This window comes from Crotalus tigris, unplaced genomic scaffold, assembly GCF_016545835.1.
Source record: "Crotalus tigris isolate CLP2741 ecotype Arizona unplaced genomic scaffold, ASM1654583v1 scf7180000018485.2372832, whole genome shotgun sequence".
Classification (NCBI taxonomy): domain Eukaryota; kingdom Metazoa; phylum Chordata; class Lepidosauria; order Squamata; family Viperidae; genus Crotalus; species Crotalus tigris.
Window position 1 is genome coordinate 1,409,227 of NW_024097033.1, and position 15,866 is coordinate 1,425,092.

The 15,866-nt window shown below is 37.8% G+C and overlaps 1 protein-coding gene across 26 annotated transcripts in view; it reads left to right on the forward strand.

Annotated features, from left to right (window-relative positions):
• The window catches only part of MAP2 (microtubule associated protein 2), a 254,155-nt gene that overhangs the window by 24,873 nt on the left and 213,416 nt on the right, over positions 1–15,866 (forward strand). For 3 of the 26 annotated variants that reach the window (XM_039352914.1, XM_039352918.1, XM_039352915.1), the window contains one exon: positions 8,790–8,900. The exons of the other annotated variants lie outside the window; for them this stretch is intronic. The gene's annotated coding sequence lies outside the window, so the exon portion shown is untranslated. The remainder of the gene's footprint in view (positions 1–8,789; positions 8,901–15,866) is intronic. 26 annotated transcript variants of the gene reach the window in all.

Sequence of the window (15,866 nt, forward strand, 5' to 3'; positions counted from 1 at the left end):
AAAGGTGCTGGAACTCCATTCTGGGCGTTCTATGACAAAAAAAGCCCTGCTGCTAGGCACCTCAGGCAAATTGACCCAATAGAGGAAGTTTAGGTGCAAATGCTAAACTGAATAAGGTATTGTATTGTAATCCTGAGATCTCAGAGTAGGATTCAGAAATGCAGTTGACATAATGCAGATTTTTAGAAAATGTCATTGAAAATTAAAATATACACTAATGCTGAAAGATATATCCATGAAAAATGAAAGTTGTATCAGTATATTCTTACTCATTGCCTCTACATATTTAATACCTTGGATTGGGAGGGGAGCTGCTGTTGTTAATCTCCCTTTAGAGTCAGACCTAAGGTATTGGGCAGTCATTGCAGATGTTTAGGTGAATAGCTCACTATGTCAAAAAAAGTAATTGCCCCTTTTTACTGCTTGGATAATCACCCATTGGAAAAAAACGAGGAAAATCTCCTGTATCCTGAAATTGAAATTCTTGGTAAGAATACTGTAGTGTGCTCTGATGCAGCTAACATACCAAGTTGCATATGATACTTTTATAAATTTCAGCAGGTTTACACATGAAATAACTTTTCATCATTCCAGCTCAAAGCTCCTGGTGACCAACCTACCCTATTTCTGACATCAACTTTGAAAGAGAATATTAATAAACAGATTATTAGAAAATACTAGAGTGAATCATGATCCTCTTTGTTATATTAGAAGTTACAGTTTGGTGACAACATTTGGGTATTCTGAGAGTTGCGCTAAAGGTTTTGAAAAATGCCTAGAGTAACTACACCCTTAATTAATCCCCCATTCAGACACAATTGTCATAGCACATAATTCCTAACATGATATGCCAGAAGGAGAATATAGAAGTCTGCCAAAAGATGTTAACCTAGAAAGGCAGGTAGGTAGGTGATACACTGAAGAAAATTTTCATTTCCACCTGGTGCTGGAGAGTAAAGGCATTTGGAAAGGTTGGCAAGAAAAGAGAAACTGGCATTGAGCAGCCAAAAGAGAATGTGTCACTAGTATTTTTGTAAGCTGAAAGACAGAAGGTGGCTGGGAAGCAGATAAGGGAAATTTGGGTAACCAGCATGAACAAATACAGAATGATTGGAAACAAAAGGACACACAGAAAACTTTAAGGGTGACCTAGTGGCATGACAGTAGTCACACAACTGTCAACTGCCAGTCTCCAGATGTGCTTAAGTATGGTGTTTTCATACCCAGCTGGCTTTACTCATGTGGGATAAAAAAGACGGGGGGGGGGCTGCACTCTAGCATACCTAGAGGGCAGTGGGCTGGGAAAGGCTGATTGTGAAAGTAAAAAACCCAGATGATTAGGAGACATTCCATGTCCTTTGTGGGGAAAAAGAGATTCTGCCATATTGAACATAAAGTATTTTTAATGGAATTCAGTTGAGAGCAGGACATGCCTTATCATTTGTTCTTATTAATCTGTATTTCGTACTCCGGCAGATTTAAAATTAATGTGAGCATTGGAGCAGATGGCCCTGCTTTTGAAATAATAAACCACTGACAACTGATGGGCGTTATATGTATTTTGTGCACCAATCTGTTGTTCCCTAGCAGCTGCCTTTTTAGGGTGACTAGAGATTAATTTAACAGAATATGTGTGAAATGCTGCAGGTAATCTATTGTAGCTTTTGAGTTCTCTTACCATGGCCTGGTTCCATAACTTCTGGATGTGGAGGAAAAGGGAGTAGGAAAGATGCTGAAGACAATGGCCAAGGAGTTAACTTTCCACTTATTGTTCAGGTTCAAATTTGACCTGCCAACCAAATGTATCTCTAGTGGAAAAACTAAAGTAAAACTATTAGTTGAGAAATATTAGAACTGGTCTGGCTAGTTTAATCTTTTGCTGTCACCCTCTTAATTTTTAAATAGCAATCATTATTTTAAAGAGCTTTTTAGAAACACATTTGCGAGCTGAGTTTAATTCCCTTAGGTTATGATCTCAATCACAATGTGACTCAGTACATTTCCCTTTGTTGGGAAAGTGATGGAAAGGGACTCAAGATAATATTCTTTAAAATGCCAGTAGAATTTCATGGTGAATAATATTTTTCTTTGTTAAAGTTTAATGCTGCCTATCAAATGCAGTTATGTGTTATCTCTCTCGGCTTCTGAGTGATCAAAGAAGGAGGTGAAACTGCAGAGGTGAAGCTGCTAAGGTGGGAGCGATGAGTTTGTGCATGGCTTCCTGTATAGCCCCTGCCTTTCTTCCCATTCTGGTTTGGTGGAAGTATGTTTAGAACTAGCCAGTTCATTACTTTTGTGAGAGGCTTAACATCTTCGTGGACACCCCCCCCCCCGGGCATCCTGCAAAGCAGGACTCTCTCCAGGCTACCTTGATGTGAACAGGGATGAATTCTATTATGTAATGCAGTGGAGAGGTCAACAACTTCACAAGGAAGTTTCTTGATGGTGAAAACACTTTGTTGATTGATGTTAACTGAATGTCATGGTAAGATATCAGCTGCTTTTTTCTGTTCATTGGGATATGCACATAATGTGACATGCTGGCCATCTCAACTAGTGATTCTGGGCGGCTAGAGAAATTAAATAAATACGGCTTTATAGTGATAGCACCAAGATTAAAATTTGGATGTCTGTACTACAATGGCATCATTACTGACATTTCTTCCAAAATGCCTACCTCTAATATTTTCTCTGATCTAACAGCGAAGTTCTCCCCAAAGTGGTAGGGAATATATTTGTAGAATGTAAGACAAAAGTTTGGTTCCCAGAGAAAACAGAGTTTGGCAAGATGAGATTCTTGAAGGCTTTCTAGTTTCTTCAAGTGCCCCCAACAGTGCAAGAAGTATTCCAGTGGTGGTGGAAGGTCATCCCATTTCCATCCTTAAGTAGGCAGTGGTGGGGCCCTATGGGAGGCCCAAAATCTTCCTAATGAAGTTATTTTGGACTATTGGGCAGTAATCTTTTCATCCACTCCAGATCTCAGCTCCATATAGCATTTGGGCTATCAAAGAGGGAGGAATAGGCAACCCATAACACTGTTTTATGGGTGACTGTAGCAATGTCACTATTTATGGGTGACTGTAGCAATGTCACTATTTCATTAGAATAGAGCTCGAAGGGACCTTGGAGGTCTTCTAGTTCAACCCCCTGCTCAAGCAGGAGAACCTATACCATCTCAGACAAGTGACTGTCCAGTCTCTTCTTAAAAACCTCCAGTGATGGAGTACCCACAACTTCTGAAGGCAAGCTGTTCCAGTGGTTAATTATTCTGTCAAAAAAATTCTCCTTAGTTCTAGATTGCTTGTGTCCTTGATTAGTTTCCATTCATTGTTTCTTGTCCTGCCTTCTGGTGCTTTGGAAATTAGTTTAACCCCCTCATCTTTGTAGGAGCCACTCAAATATTGGAACACTGCTATTATGTCACCTCTAGTCCTTCTTTTCTCTAGACTGGCCATACCCAATTCCTGCATCTGTTTCTCACTTTTTAGTTTCCAGGCCTTTAAATATCTTAGTTGCTCTTTTCTGCACTTTTTCCCAAAGTCTCAACATCTTTTTTGTAATGTGGTGATAAAAAATGTATGTAGTATTCCAGCTGTGGTCTTACTAAGGATTTATAAAGCGATACTAATACTTCATATGATTTTGATTCTATGCCTCTGTTTATGCAACCAAGGATTGTAGCTTTTTTGGCTGCTGCCTCTCACTGCTGTTTGAGTGATCGTCTTTTCCTTCATAGGCTTCTCAATCTAAAAAGAGGTAGGAACTGCATCTACTCTTTTTTTTAAAAATTTTTTTATTCATAATACAATTAAAACAACAATGGACAAACATGACATTCCAGAGTGAATTTTCCTATCAGTTCCTATCATAGTACAAAAATTTAATACATCGTTCTTAACCTCTATATAAGCCTCATCTTTTATACAATACAATTAAATATACAATTATATGTACAGTTATGTATATCTTATAATTCTACCATTAGCTTGAAGTCCGAGCAGTTCTTAATTCATACCAGCGGTAAAATTTGCCCCAGATTTCGAAGTATTCGTGTTCCGTTTTGTCTTTCATAATCATTGTAAGCCTGTCCATCTCAGCACATATTAGAATTTTATGCAGGATCTCTTCTTCCGTTGGGGTTCCCTTGTTCCTCCAATTTTGAGCAAAAACCAGCCTGGAAGCCGTTAAAATGTGTAGCATTAAATAAAGTACGCCTTTGTCATGTTTTTGCGTAGTTAAACCTAATAGAAAGAGTTCTGGTTTTAGTTCTACCGCTTGCTCTAATATTTCTTCCAACCATATTTTAATCCTGTTCCAAAAATCACAAGCTCGCGTGCATTTCCACCACATATGATAGTAAGTTCCACTTTTCAAATTACATTTCCAACATTTAGGGGAAACATTGGTATACATTTTAGACAATCTTGTGGGTGGGAGATGCCATCTATAAAACATTTTGTAAAGGTTCTCTTTGTAAGAGGTGGCCAAAGTAAGCTTCTTGTTTCTTGCCCATAGTTCTTGCCATATATGCAGATCAAAATTAAGACCAAAGTCCTTACTCCAATTCAACATAGTCACTTTTACTTGTTCCTCGTACATTGCCTGATCTAGCAAATAGTAGTATAATTTTTTAATCATTTTATCCTCCTACCCCAAAATTATTTTATCCAGTTCTATTGGTTCTAATTTAATACCTAACTCTTTTTTGTCTTTCCGATATCTCGCCTGCAGTTGCAGATATGCCCACCATTCTAATTCTATCCCTTCATCATGGATGGTTTTTCTGGATTTCAATTCCTCTCTTTCATCTAAGATATTTTTATATGTTATGGTCTTGTCTAATTGAGTAAATTTTGGGTGTACATATATTTCTAACGGTGAGATCCAACTAGGTACTTGGGTATAATTTGGTTGCCAAATTTTTGTCCATACATCAGTAAGAGCTTGCCTAATATAGTGACTTCAAAAATATTTATGTACTTTATATTTATGATCCCATAATATGGTATGCCATCCTATTTGTAGGTCATGGCCCTCCAGACACAATAGTCTCCTGTTTTTTTAGTAATATCCAATCTCTTACCCATACTAATGCTGCGGCCTGGTAATATTTCTCCAAGTCTGGAAGACCAAATCCCTCCCTTTCCTTTGAATCCTGCAGTAATTTTAATTTAATCCTTGCTCTTTTTCCTTGCCAGATGAATTTACACATCATTTTATTCAAATTTTGAAAAAAATTCTTGTCTAATTTTATAGGTATACATTGGAACAAAAATAAGATTTTTGGCAACACATTCATTTTAATCACCGCAATTCTGCCCATAAAAGAGAGCTGTAGGTTAGTCCAAATATCAAAGTCTTTTTGAATCTGGTCTATTAACTTATCGTAGTTATCCCTTTTAAGCGTAGCGCATTTGGCAGTCAGTTGTATCCCTAAATATCTAATTTTATTTGTGATTTGAACACCAATTCTGTCAACCAATTCATTTTTCTGTATTTTAGTCATATTTTTAACGAGCATTTTAGTTTTTTCTTTATTTATTTTTAAACCTGCTATTTCCCCATATCTATTCAATGTTTCCATCAGTCTAGTCCCTGATTGTAGTGGTTCTTCAATTATAAAAACTAAATCATCTGCAAAGGCTTGTATTTTAAATGTCTCTTTCTTGATTTCTAAACCTTGGATCTGTTCATCTTGCTGGATTGCTCTAGTTAATACCTCAAGAGATAATATAAATAACAATGGTGATAGTGGGCAACCTTGCCTTGTGCCTTTTTGCATTTGGAAACTCTCAGTCAATTCTCCATTGATTATTACTTTGGCCACCTGCTTAGAGTAAACTGATTTAAACATATTTAAAAAATTTTCCCCAAAGTCCATATACAATAATTGGTTAAACATAAAATCCCATTTTACATTGTTGAATGCTTTTTGGGCATCAAGAAAAATTAAACACATTTGCTTTTCATTATGTACTTCATAATATTCCAATATGTCCAAAACAGTCCTAATATTGTTTCTTATATATCTTTTAGATAGAAAGCCGTTTTGATCAATATGTATAAAATCCACTAAGAACCTTTCCAATCTTTGTGCCATTATTGCCATGAAAATCTTGTAATCCGAATTCAAAAGAGAAATGGGTCTATAGTTCTTAATTTGTGTCAGGTCTGTGTTTTCTTTAGGAATCAACGTGAGGAAGGCTTCTTCCCATGAAGCTGGTATTTTAGCTTGGGTTAAAACCTCATTAAATAAGTCCAACAGCATTGGGCTTAAAGATTCTTGTGCAATTTTATACATTTCTGGAACTGCATCTACTCTTGAAGAGACTTTTTCTGCAGAAATTTCCCACTGCTTTGCTTTTCACATTTTCAGTTTCTGAAAATACATAATTTCCTAATATTAAATAATAGTTGAAATGGATTAATTTAATGCCAGATATAACAAGGACAGTTTCACAAAAATCAAAACGTACGATCTGGCATATTGTTCTATATCTCATCATTTTGCTTAAAATTAATTTAGTGAAAGGTTTCAATGCATTTATTTTCTTTCTGTAACTTTTAAACCATACCTAGTTTATTGATTTGTCACATTTTCAGACTAAAGCAGTTTTCAAGGAAAATGGAATTTGTTTATGTTTTTAGTAAATAAACCTTTTCATTTATTTCCCTTCAGGTGAGATTTATGTCCTCAATTTTAGCAAAGAAAATGTGACAATCAATATGTGTTGATATGTATGTTATTTGCTAAGAATGGTCCAGAGCTAGCAGTTTGGTGGGATTTTTGTTGGCTCCCCATTCTTGTATTTTATTATTATCCCACCTTATCTCTCTCTCTTCCCTCACCTATATATCTACCTACCTACCTATTTACTTTATTTCAAGATAGCAAACATACTTAATACTCCTGTCTCTTATTTTCTCACTACAACAATCCTGTAAGATAGGTTGGACTGAGAGTGACTGGCCCAAGGTCTCCAGCTAAGGGGGGGAGAGGGGATGGGTTAAAACTCATCACTTCCTGGTTTCTGGGCCAGCACTTTACCACCACATAAACCGGCTCTGAATTGTTTGCTTCTTAATTGCGTCTCAAGCAGAGTTAATAATTCAGATAACTAAGTGAAGCCTGTGAAAGTTATGATTCCAGATAATATTCCTGCAGACGTCTTAGAAGACCAAAATATTCAATGTCAAAGTTGAATTGCAAAGTAGGATAATTACTGTGGCTGGAAGCTAAGAATGTATTGATATCCTAAATTGTAAGTTTGTAGTTCTCATTTAAAAAAGCTTTAAAAAACAATGTTAGGAGATTACATATTCCAGGACAACATGAATTTTTGGATAAAATTCTACATATATATATCTATGGAGCAAGCGAAGACTAACGTACATGTACAAGGCAGCAAAAACGTAAAAAAAAATCTTTGCACTGCAATATTTTTGGTATATAGTCATAGGTGAGTATGATTCAGTTTTAACAAGGGGACTACAACAAAAATTTAGATCAGACTACAGTACTTATAGTATATTTGTGTAGTGTGTAATCATTACTGTTGTAATCATGATTACAAATGATTCGTTCCCTTAACTAAGCTCTATCAATTCTGTTATTAATACTAGTAGAGGTTTGCAAGACTTTTGTATTCTATTTAAACCAGTTATATCTTTTCTTTGAATTCTTCAGTGAATTAAGAGTGGAGTAAATGAAACTCACTGTATTTCAGGGCAGCATGTGAAATCTTTTCTATTACTTCAGAGACTTGTAATGTCTATCTCATAAAGCGTATTTGTACCCTTTTTTTTCTTCATGTGCTTAACCACACAATTCCTTGGAATTGGAGACCCAGTTTGAAACTTGGTCTGAATGATGCAAAGAAATGTTTTCCTTTGCAATCTGTTCTCCACCTTCCTTCCTTTCAAGTGTGAAAGGTATTTGGCAAGGAGTGTTGGGGGCGGGGAAGAGAGTTGAGTTCAGAAGATCCTTATGTTGGAGTACACACATAATTTTCCTTTCCCCAGAGACACATTTCATGTCCTAGGCAGAAGGGTAGTCTTAACTTTAAGCACTGCTGAGCAAGCTGTTTGGATTCATACTCCTCAACCAGCCCTGTTTTCACAACTAGGAGAGATGTGGGTGTAGGTGTGGTTGGCTACCCAAGAATGTAGAGAAAAAAAATAATGTGTTGAAAGGATATTCATTAATAGTAGCCCTACCCATATGAGATTCTACCAACCAGTGTATCCTCTCAAAGGAAAACCTGTTTATTAACAGTGGGAGTTTCCATTGGGGTCTGGCCTTCCTTTCTCATTATATATCATATAGTCTAAATCACAGGACGCTCATTAGAAATAAAGTGCTATCTAATGAGTGTTGGACCAAGCGTTGGACCTGAAAAATTAGGAGATATGTTTTGAAACTTCATTTGTTCATGTTGCGTTGCATTGTTAGTTCACTTCCTCTATTCAAGACACATGCAACTTGCGATTTGTGCAGCCTTTCCTTTGATACCTAGTTTATCTAATGCAAGCTGGCAACTTCCTGAACCTGGACTTCTTTTCATTGATGTCAGTGATTTTAGTGGGAGGAAAACCAGATTTTTGCAGATAATTGTTTAGATTTACTAATCTCCGGAAGTCTGTTACAGTTCCTAGCCTAACCCTTACAAATGCAAAAGCAATACCCAAAGAATGTGGGTGGAGAGGAACAAGATAAGGAGTGTTTTTGAATCTTTGACAAATACGGCTACAAAGGAACCACCAAATCTCATCTTGTTTTTCATTTTTAGCCTTAGCTAGAACTCCTTATTGGAGGTTATTGGAAAAGACTCTAGACGTGGGAAGAGAACCACCCCAACACTTGCCTCAACTCCCAAGCTCCTGAGCCTGTCAACAACAAGGTAATCAATGGTACCAAAGGCCATGAGAGATCAGGGACGGCCCAAGATAGATGCCCCACACCCATCCCAGTCCTGCCTTAGATGAGCATGATCAATGCCATCATTGTACTTTGTCAAGGCCTGAAACCCATTTGGAAAAGATCCACATAATCCATTTCCTGTAGTGCCCTCTGAAGCTGCAGCCCAACCACCTCCTCAGAAGCCTCCTCCAAAAAGGAAAATTTGGAAACACATCAGAAATTGTCCTTGTGCTATTAAATTCAGTGATGACTTCTTGAGGAGACAGCAAACTTGCATGCAACTACCCTCTTGCTCACCTCTCCTTGGACATATTTATACATTACTCCTGGGCAGCCTTAACCAACCAGGAGGTCAAGTTTATAGCTCTGAAGATCCTGTCTACTTTCTCAGACCAACAAATTTTAACTCTTCCCAGACCACCACACCAGACCATACCTCATCAAAGTCATGAAATATTCCTACACTAAGATTTATTTATTTTTGTTTAGGATTGCCATCTACTGTAAAATTAGCATGTCATACTGATTTGCATTGTAACTACAGCTTTATTGAATTTGTGGTGTATTACTACCCAGTAAGTGGAGATGGTTGGATTACCTCTTCTGAACTGACTGGTAGGATATAGCCTCAGATTTTCTCTTACTCTTGAGAACTGCCTGGAGTGGAAGCTGACTTTTGCACGATAGCCCAGAGTGGAGGGAATGTCCTAACCCAGGGGTCTTCAAACTTGGCCCTTTTATGACTTGTGGACTTCAACTCCCAGGAGTCCTCAGCCAGGCATGCTGGCTGAGGAATTCTGGGAGTTGAAGTCCACAAGTCATAAAAGGGCCAAGTTTGAAGACCCCTGTGCTAGCCACTCAGACAGGAGAGTAACATAATTTGGGCTGCTGCTCTTCTCTTCTGCTGGATAAGAACTGAAATGAGGAGCTTTGTCTAATTCTTTAGATCTGAGTTGCTAATTGCTTTTCCTGCTTAGATACTGAAGCTGAGACAAATCTCACACCCACATTTCTTTTGTCAACCTATGCAGAGATGGTTTTAATTGGTATGTATTTTCTTATAGGTAGCATCTAAAATATGGGCATGATGCCCAGAGTACTGTAAACATAGCCGATGCTTTTTATCATCCAAAATCTGGAAATAACACTAAAGGTTTGAACAAGAAACTGTGTCAATATGATTATCTCAGCACATAGAAAGCCATAATTATAGTCGCTGTTCTCCCTGAACCAGTTGTCTGAAAGTTATCATTAAATACAATGTGCTCGGAAAGTAGCACATTTTATATTCTGGCTCCTCCCTCTGTGGTTGTAAAATATGCATTTGATCCTTCCTTATTAAAAGATCAGGTTGCTTATAATATTGTCAGGTTTAAAGTTGAGCCAAAATACTTCTGGATTTAAATTTAGAGTGCTCCTGGCAGCTTCTTAGAAAGCCAAATATTGAGGGAGATGAAATAAAATTATCATTTCACCTCCCTCAGTGCTATTGTCAAATCTTGGAAATACTGTGAGTTGTTTCAGGGTTTTGGTTTGAACAAGTCAAGAGTATTCTTTTAATCAATCTCTACTGAACGGTGTTGCAAACTTTCAATTGTCCAATAGATGGCAGCAGAGAAATTCAGAAAAAACACTAATTCTTAGCTATCCTCTAGCAGTTGTCCAGATTTCAACAACCCATTAATAGCCCTGTTCAGTGTAAGTAGAATAATCTATATTTGCAGAGAGGAGGAGCTACTTAGGCAAAATATCCCAACCGGACACCAAAATACTGTGAAAATGAAGATTAAAGTATTGCTCTAGTAAATGCTGTAGATCAGGCATGTGAAAACTGCCGGCCCATGGGCCGGATGCATCATACTGAAACCATGCCCACCCCATTGCTGGCAATGGGGAAAAAGTTGCGATATGTCGCGCACTGTCACATGACATCATAAGTTTGACATGGCTGCTGTAGATTGATCTTTATATAGATTGTAGAGTCATATGCAGATGATACCAAGATATGCAGATGACACCACTCTAATGGCAGAAAGTGAAGAGGAACTAAAGAGAGCGCAAAAGTTGGCTTGAAACTCAACATTAAGAAAACCAAAATCATGGCATCCGGCCCTCTCAATTCCTGGCAAATAGATGGGGAAGAAATGGAGGTAGTGACAGATTTTATTTTTCTGGGCTCAAAGATCACCTCAGATGGGGACTGCAGCCAAGAAATTAAAAGACGCTTGCTCCTGGGGAGGAAAGCTATAGCAAATCTAGACAGCATACTAAAAAGCAGAGACATCACCCTGCCAACAAAAGTGCGTATAGTCCAGGCCATGGTTTTCCCAGTTGCAATGTATGGCTGTGAAAGTTGGACCATAAGAAAGGCTGAGCGCCAAAGAATTGAGGCCTTTGAACTATGGTGCTGGAGAAGACTCCTGCGAGTCCCTTGGACTGCAAGGCATTCAAACCGGTCAGTCCTAGAAGAGATCAACCCTGACTGCTCTTTAGAAGGCCAGATACTGAAGTTGAAACTCAAATACTTTGGCCACCTAATGAGAAGGAAGGACTCACTGGAGAAGGGCCTAATGCTGGGAAAGATTGAGGGCAATAGAAGAAAGGGACGACAGAGAATGAGATGGCTGGATGGAGTCACTGAAGCAGTAGGTGTGAATTTAAATGGACTCCAGAAGATGGTGGAGGACAGGAGGACCTGGAGGAGTGTTGTCCATGGGGTCGCGATGGGTCGGATGCGACTTCACAATTAACAACAACAGAGTCATAAAGACTACTATAAAGAAAATCAATTTAAGTGAAAATCTCCAAGATTGGGTTCTTCATAAGATCACTCTGTCAATGTAAGAACTGCATCTTTGTTTCTGGATCTATTTGAAAGGATCTCCTCATATTAACTTTCCTTTAATTCCTGAAGGTTGATACTACTATGGGGAGAAGTGGTATCGACAAGTGTTCATACTTGAGCACTTTGCTTGAACAGGCAATTGTTTCTGGCAAGAAAGAAAATAGATAAAGCTGCCTTATCTGGCTGCAGAAATCCAGATGATTATTAAATCATGGTGGTTGATAGCCAGAAAAAGACTACCAAGATTATTAAAGGTCTGGAAACAAATCCTATGAGGAAGACTTAAAAACCGAGTTATGTTCAGCTTGCTGAAGAGAAGTTGAGAGAGAACATGAGAGCTATTTTCAAATACCTGAAGGGCTGTCCCATTGTACAGGGTTTGAACTTGCTCTGACTTGTTTCAGATTGTAAGAGTAGAATTAAGAACATGAAATGTCAAGAATGTAAATACAGATTAGACATTAGGAAGAACATTTTGTCAGTAAGAGCTGTCAGCCAGTAGAATAAGTTACCACACAGAATAGTTTCTTCTCCTTTATAGAGATTTTAAAAAAGAGGCTGGATATTTCACTATCTGCAGTGGTGCAATGAAACCTGCAATAGCAGGGTGTTAGACTTGATGACCTCTTAGGTCCCTTCCAACTTTATGGTTCTATGCCAGCAAAGGAACAGGAGACCTTAATTTGTTGTTGCTATCTCGTAGTGGATTTCTGCAGCTTAGATATCAAATGCCTAGACAAGGCTTCAGTGACATCCAGATCATTTCACTTAGAGTAGGGTCTTCATCATGCTGGACTAATCTTAAAAATATTGAAGATGGATATTTCTAATTTGAGTTTTTACTCCTTTTTATGACATCTTTCTGCTATACTTGGCAATATCTTTTTGTTTTCATTTATTCTGTTACCTGTAGTTAACATACAGAGCAGAAAAGGTGTGTTTTCTCTTTATTATTTGTCTTCTTTTAATTCACTTTACATTATACAGATAGTTACTGACTGCTTTGTCCAATGATTGTTCAAAGTTACAACAATGCTGAAAAAATAACTTTATAACCTGTGTCCACATTTACAACCTTCACAGCATCTTCAATCATATGATCAGCATTAGAGTCAGTACATATTGTCCTGTTCCTGACTTGTTGTTTTTCTTCCCCCAATGCAGACCAGAGAGATGGTAGAGCAGGGGTATCAAACTTGCAACGTCACATGATGTGTTGTGACGTATCGTGACTTTTTTTCCATTGCTGGCAATGGGGTGGGTGTGGCTTTGGCATGACGCATCTGGCCTGTGGGCTGGCAGTTTGACACCCCTGTGATAGAGGAAGGGATTACAATAGAGTAAGCCATCACACAATGCGGGATATACATAGAAAGGAATGCAGTGGTGCCAGCAATCCTGATTACACTTGGAGCTAGGAGCTGTGAGTACACTATGCAAACAGTCCAATGTATTCTTCATTGTGCACCTGCTTACTCTCTTGTAATCCTTTCCTCTCCATTCTTTTCACTCTGCAAGGAGAGGGAGAGATTAGAGATGAAGGAATTATCTAAGAGTAAGCAGGCACAGAATGGGGAAATACATAGGGCTCTTAATGTAGTGTGGTCAGGGATGCCAGTGCCTTCAAATTGCATGTTCCCCATTGTGTGCCTGCTAACTTTGTTGTAATACCTTTCTCTCAAATGACTGTAAATAGAAACATTAGTTCCCTTCCTGCTAATTATCCCAGTACCCAGTTAGAGTGAGCATTTCAAAAGTCGGGGGAGGGGAGGGGAAAAAAGAAAAACACAGTCATAATCATGTGATTTCTCACTTAGCACAAGAAGAGAACCACTTTCAATAAAAAGGCAGGAAAACAGCATAAATCTACTTTTGGCTTGGTGATTTAAACTTACTCAAAGTAAAGATATATGTTTCTTTCAAACCTTAGTCCCATGCCTTATCCTGTTGTTCTTAAACAATGGTGTTTTGGATAATATATATCGATATGTTAGATAAGATGAAGGCAAAATAAGAGATCAAGAATTTCACTGGTTTTGTTTGTTGGTATTGTTGGTATTGTCTGTTGGTATTGTTTCAGTGGTTTTGTTTGTTGGTATCTTAATTAAATAATTGACATACCTTTGTTTGAGCACCAGACAAAGGAAGTATGTAAGCTGTTCTTGGTATCTTTTGCCTGCTTTAGCTCATTCTGAGCTTTAGTTTTCCAGATAACTTCTTTGTGTCTCTCCTTGTTGAAGTTTTTCATTTCCTGGTGATTTCTTATTAAAGACATAAAACTAGTATGACCTTGTTTAGTTTTTTTGAGATTGGCCAAAGTTGACTAGCTGTTGTCACTTGCTGTAGACCTAATTAGAATTTTGAGAGGCCATATAACTATCAGGGAAGTCAAACTGCTGGTCTGCGGGCCGGACGTGTCATGCGGAAGCTGTGCCCACCCGATTGCCAGCAATGGCAAAACTCTCCCGATACGTTGCGTGATGTCATGTGACGTCGCGAGTTTGACATGTCTCAAATAGAGTATCTCAGATTTGAGGCCAAGGAAATGCAAAATATTTTGGAAATAAGCCTACTGGGGAAAAAATGCTTTGCAGATAATTGGCAATATATATGTTAAGCCAAATCATTAGTGCTTCCTGTGGTCAAGCTAGTCATATATTCATTTTTCTTTTATATGTTTGGAAGAGCCTGAACCAGCCATCAGACTTAAATTTCCCACGTTCGGCTTCAAAGTTTATCTTCCATTGGTAGAGATAGATATTGTGATCTTCATTATTGTGGATTTTCCTATAACAGCCTTAATCTTGGCTCCAAATTGAGAAGTCTGCTAAGATGCACTCTGGAAACATTCGTAACACATTTCTTTCACTTCACTAATCTGGTTATCCTTTGAAGGAATCTATGTAATTAAACACAAGGAAGAGTCATAACATCTGAAGAACTGGTCCTATTAATTATCTCCCCTGAATTTCGGAATCCTTCATTTGTGTGTTTATGTGTGAGATTCTTGTTTTTAGCTCATTTACATTTTAGTTCATTATAACCACAATATATAGTGTGGCTGTTGAAATAAAAATAACGTCCATGGCTTTTTAAACACAGATTTAGTACATAGTTAATTTTTCTACTTCATAAGTTCCTATACTTCATAAATTAAAGTGCAGCTAGAAAATTTTGCCAGAAGGACATATCATAATTAGAAAAAAAACTGAAGAAGAAAGAGGTTACCATGTGATTCTTCAATTATTGCTGATTGTTCCTTCTTATAATATTATATCTGGAAATGAAAAAAGCTGTAGCAGTGATTCATTAAAAGGGCTTTGCAGAGAGCTAGCCTGCTAGCATGAGTAAGCAACCATTTCTGTATAAGGTTTATATCGTTACTTTACCTCACATTATCTTTGTAAAATAAACATCGGTACATAAGTAAATTTGAAAGAATAATTTGGGAAAAGTGCATGTTTATTTTTTTCTCTTCCTCCTTATCCCTTTATCATCCTCTGGAATGGTGCTGATTATGCACCAATCTAGAGATCTCCTAAATGCCAGAACTGTCAATTTAATCTATGTAATTATTTTTAATGATTTGTTTCACATTCTGGTAGAGCAAAACTCTGTACACTAGAAACTCTGTTTCTAGTGTACAGAATACAGAATAACAATGTTGGAAGGGACCTTGGAAATATTCTAGTCCAACCCTCTGCTCAGGCAGGAGACTCTATACCATTGCAGACAAGTGGCTATCCAATCTCTTCTTAAAAGCCTCCAGTGATGCAACACCCATAATGTCTGAAGACAAGCCATTCCATGGGTTAATTGTTCTCACTGTTAGGAGGTTTTTCCTTAATTCTTGGTTGCTTTTGTCCTTGATTAGTTTCCATCCATTGTTTCTTGCTCTTGCCTTGTGGTACTGTGGAAAACATGTTGACTCCCTCTTCTTTGTGGCAGCCTCTCAAATATTGGAACACTGTTATCATGTCACCCTTAGTCCTTCTTTTCTCTTGACTAGCCACACCAAATTCTAGCAACTGTTCTTCATATGTTTTAGTCTCCAGGCCTTTAATCATCTTTGTTCTTCTCTGCATCCTTTCCAGAGTCTCA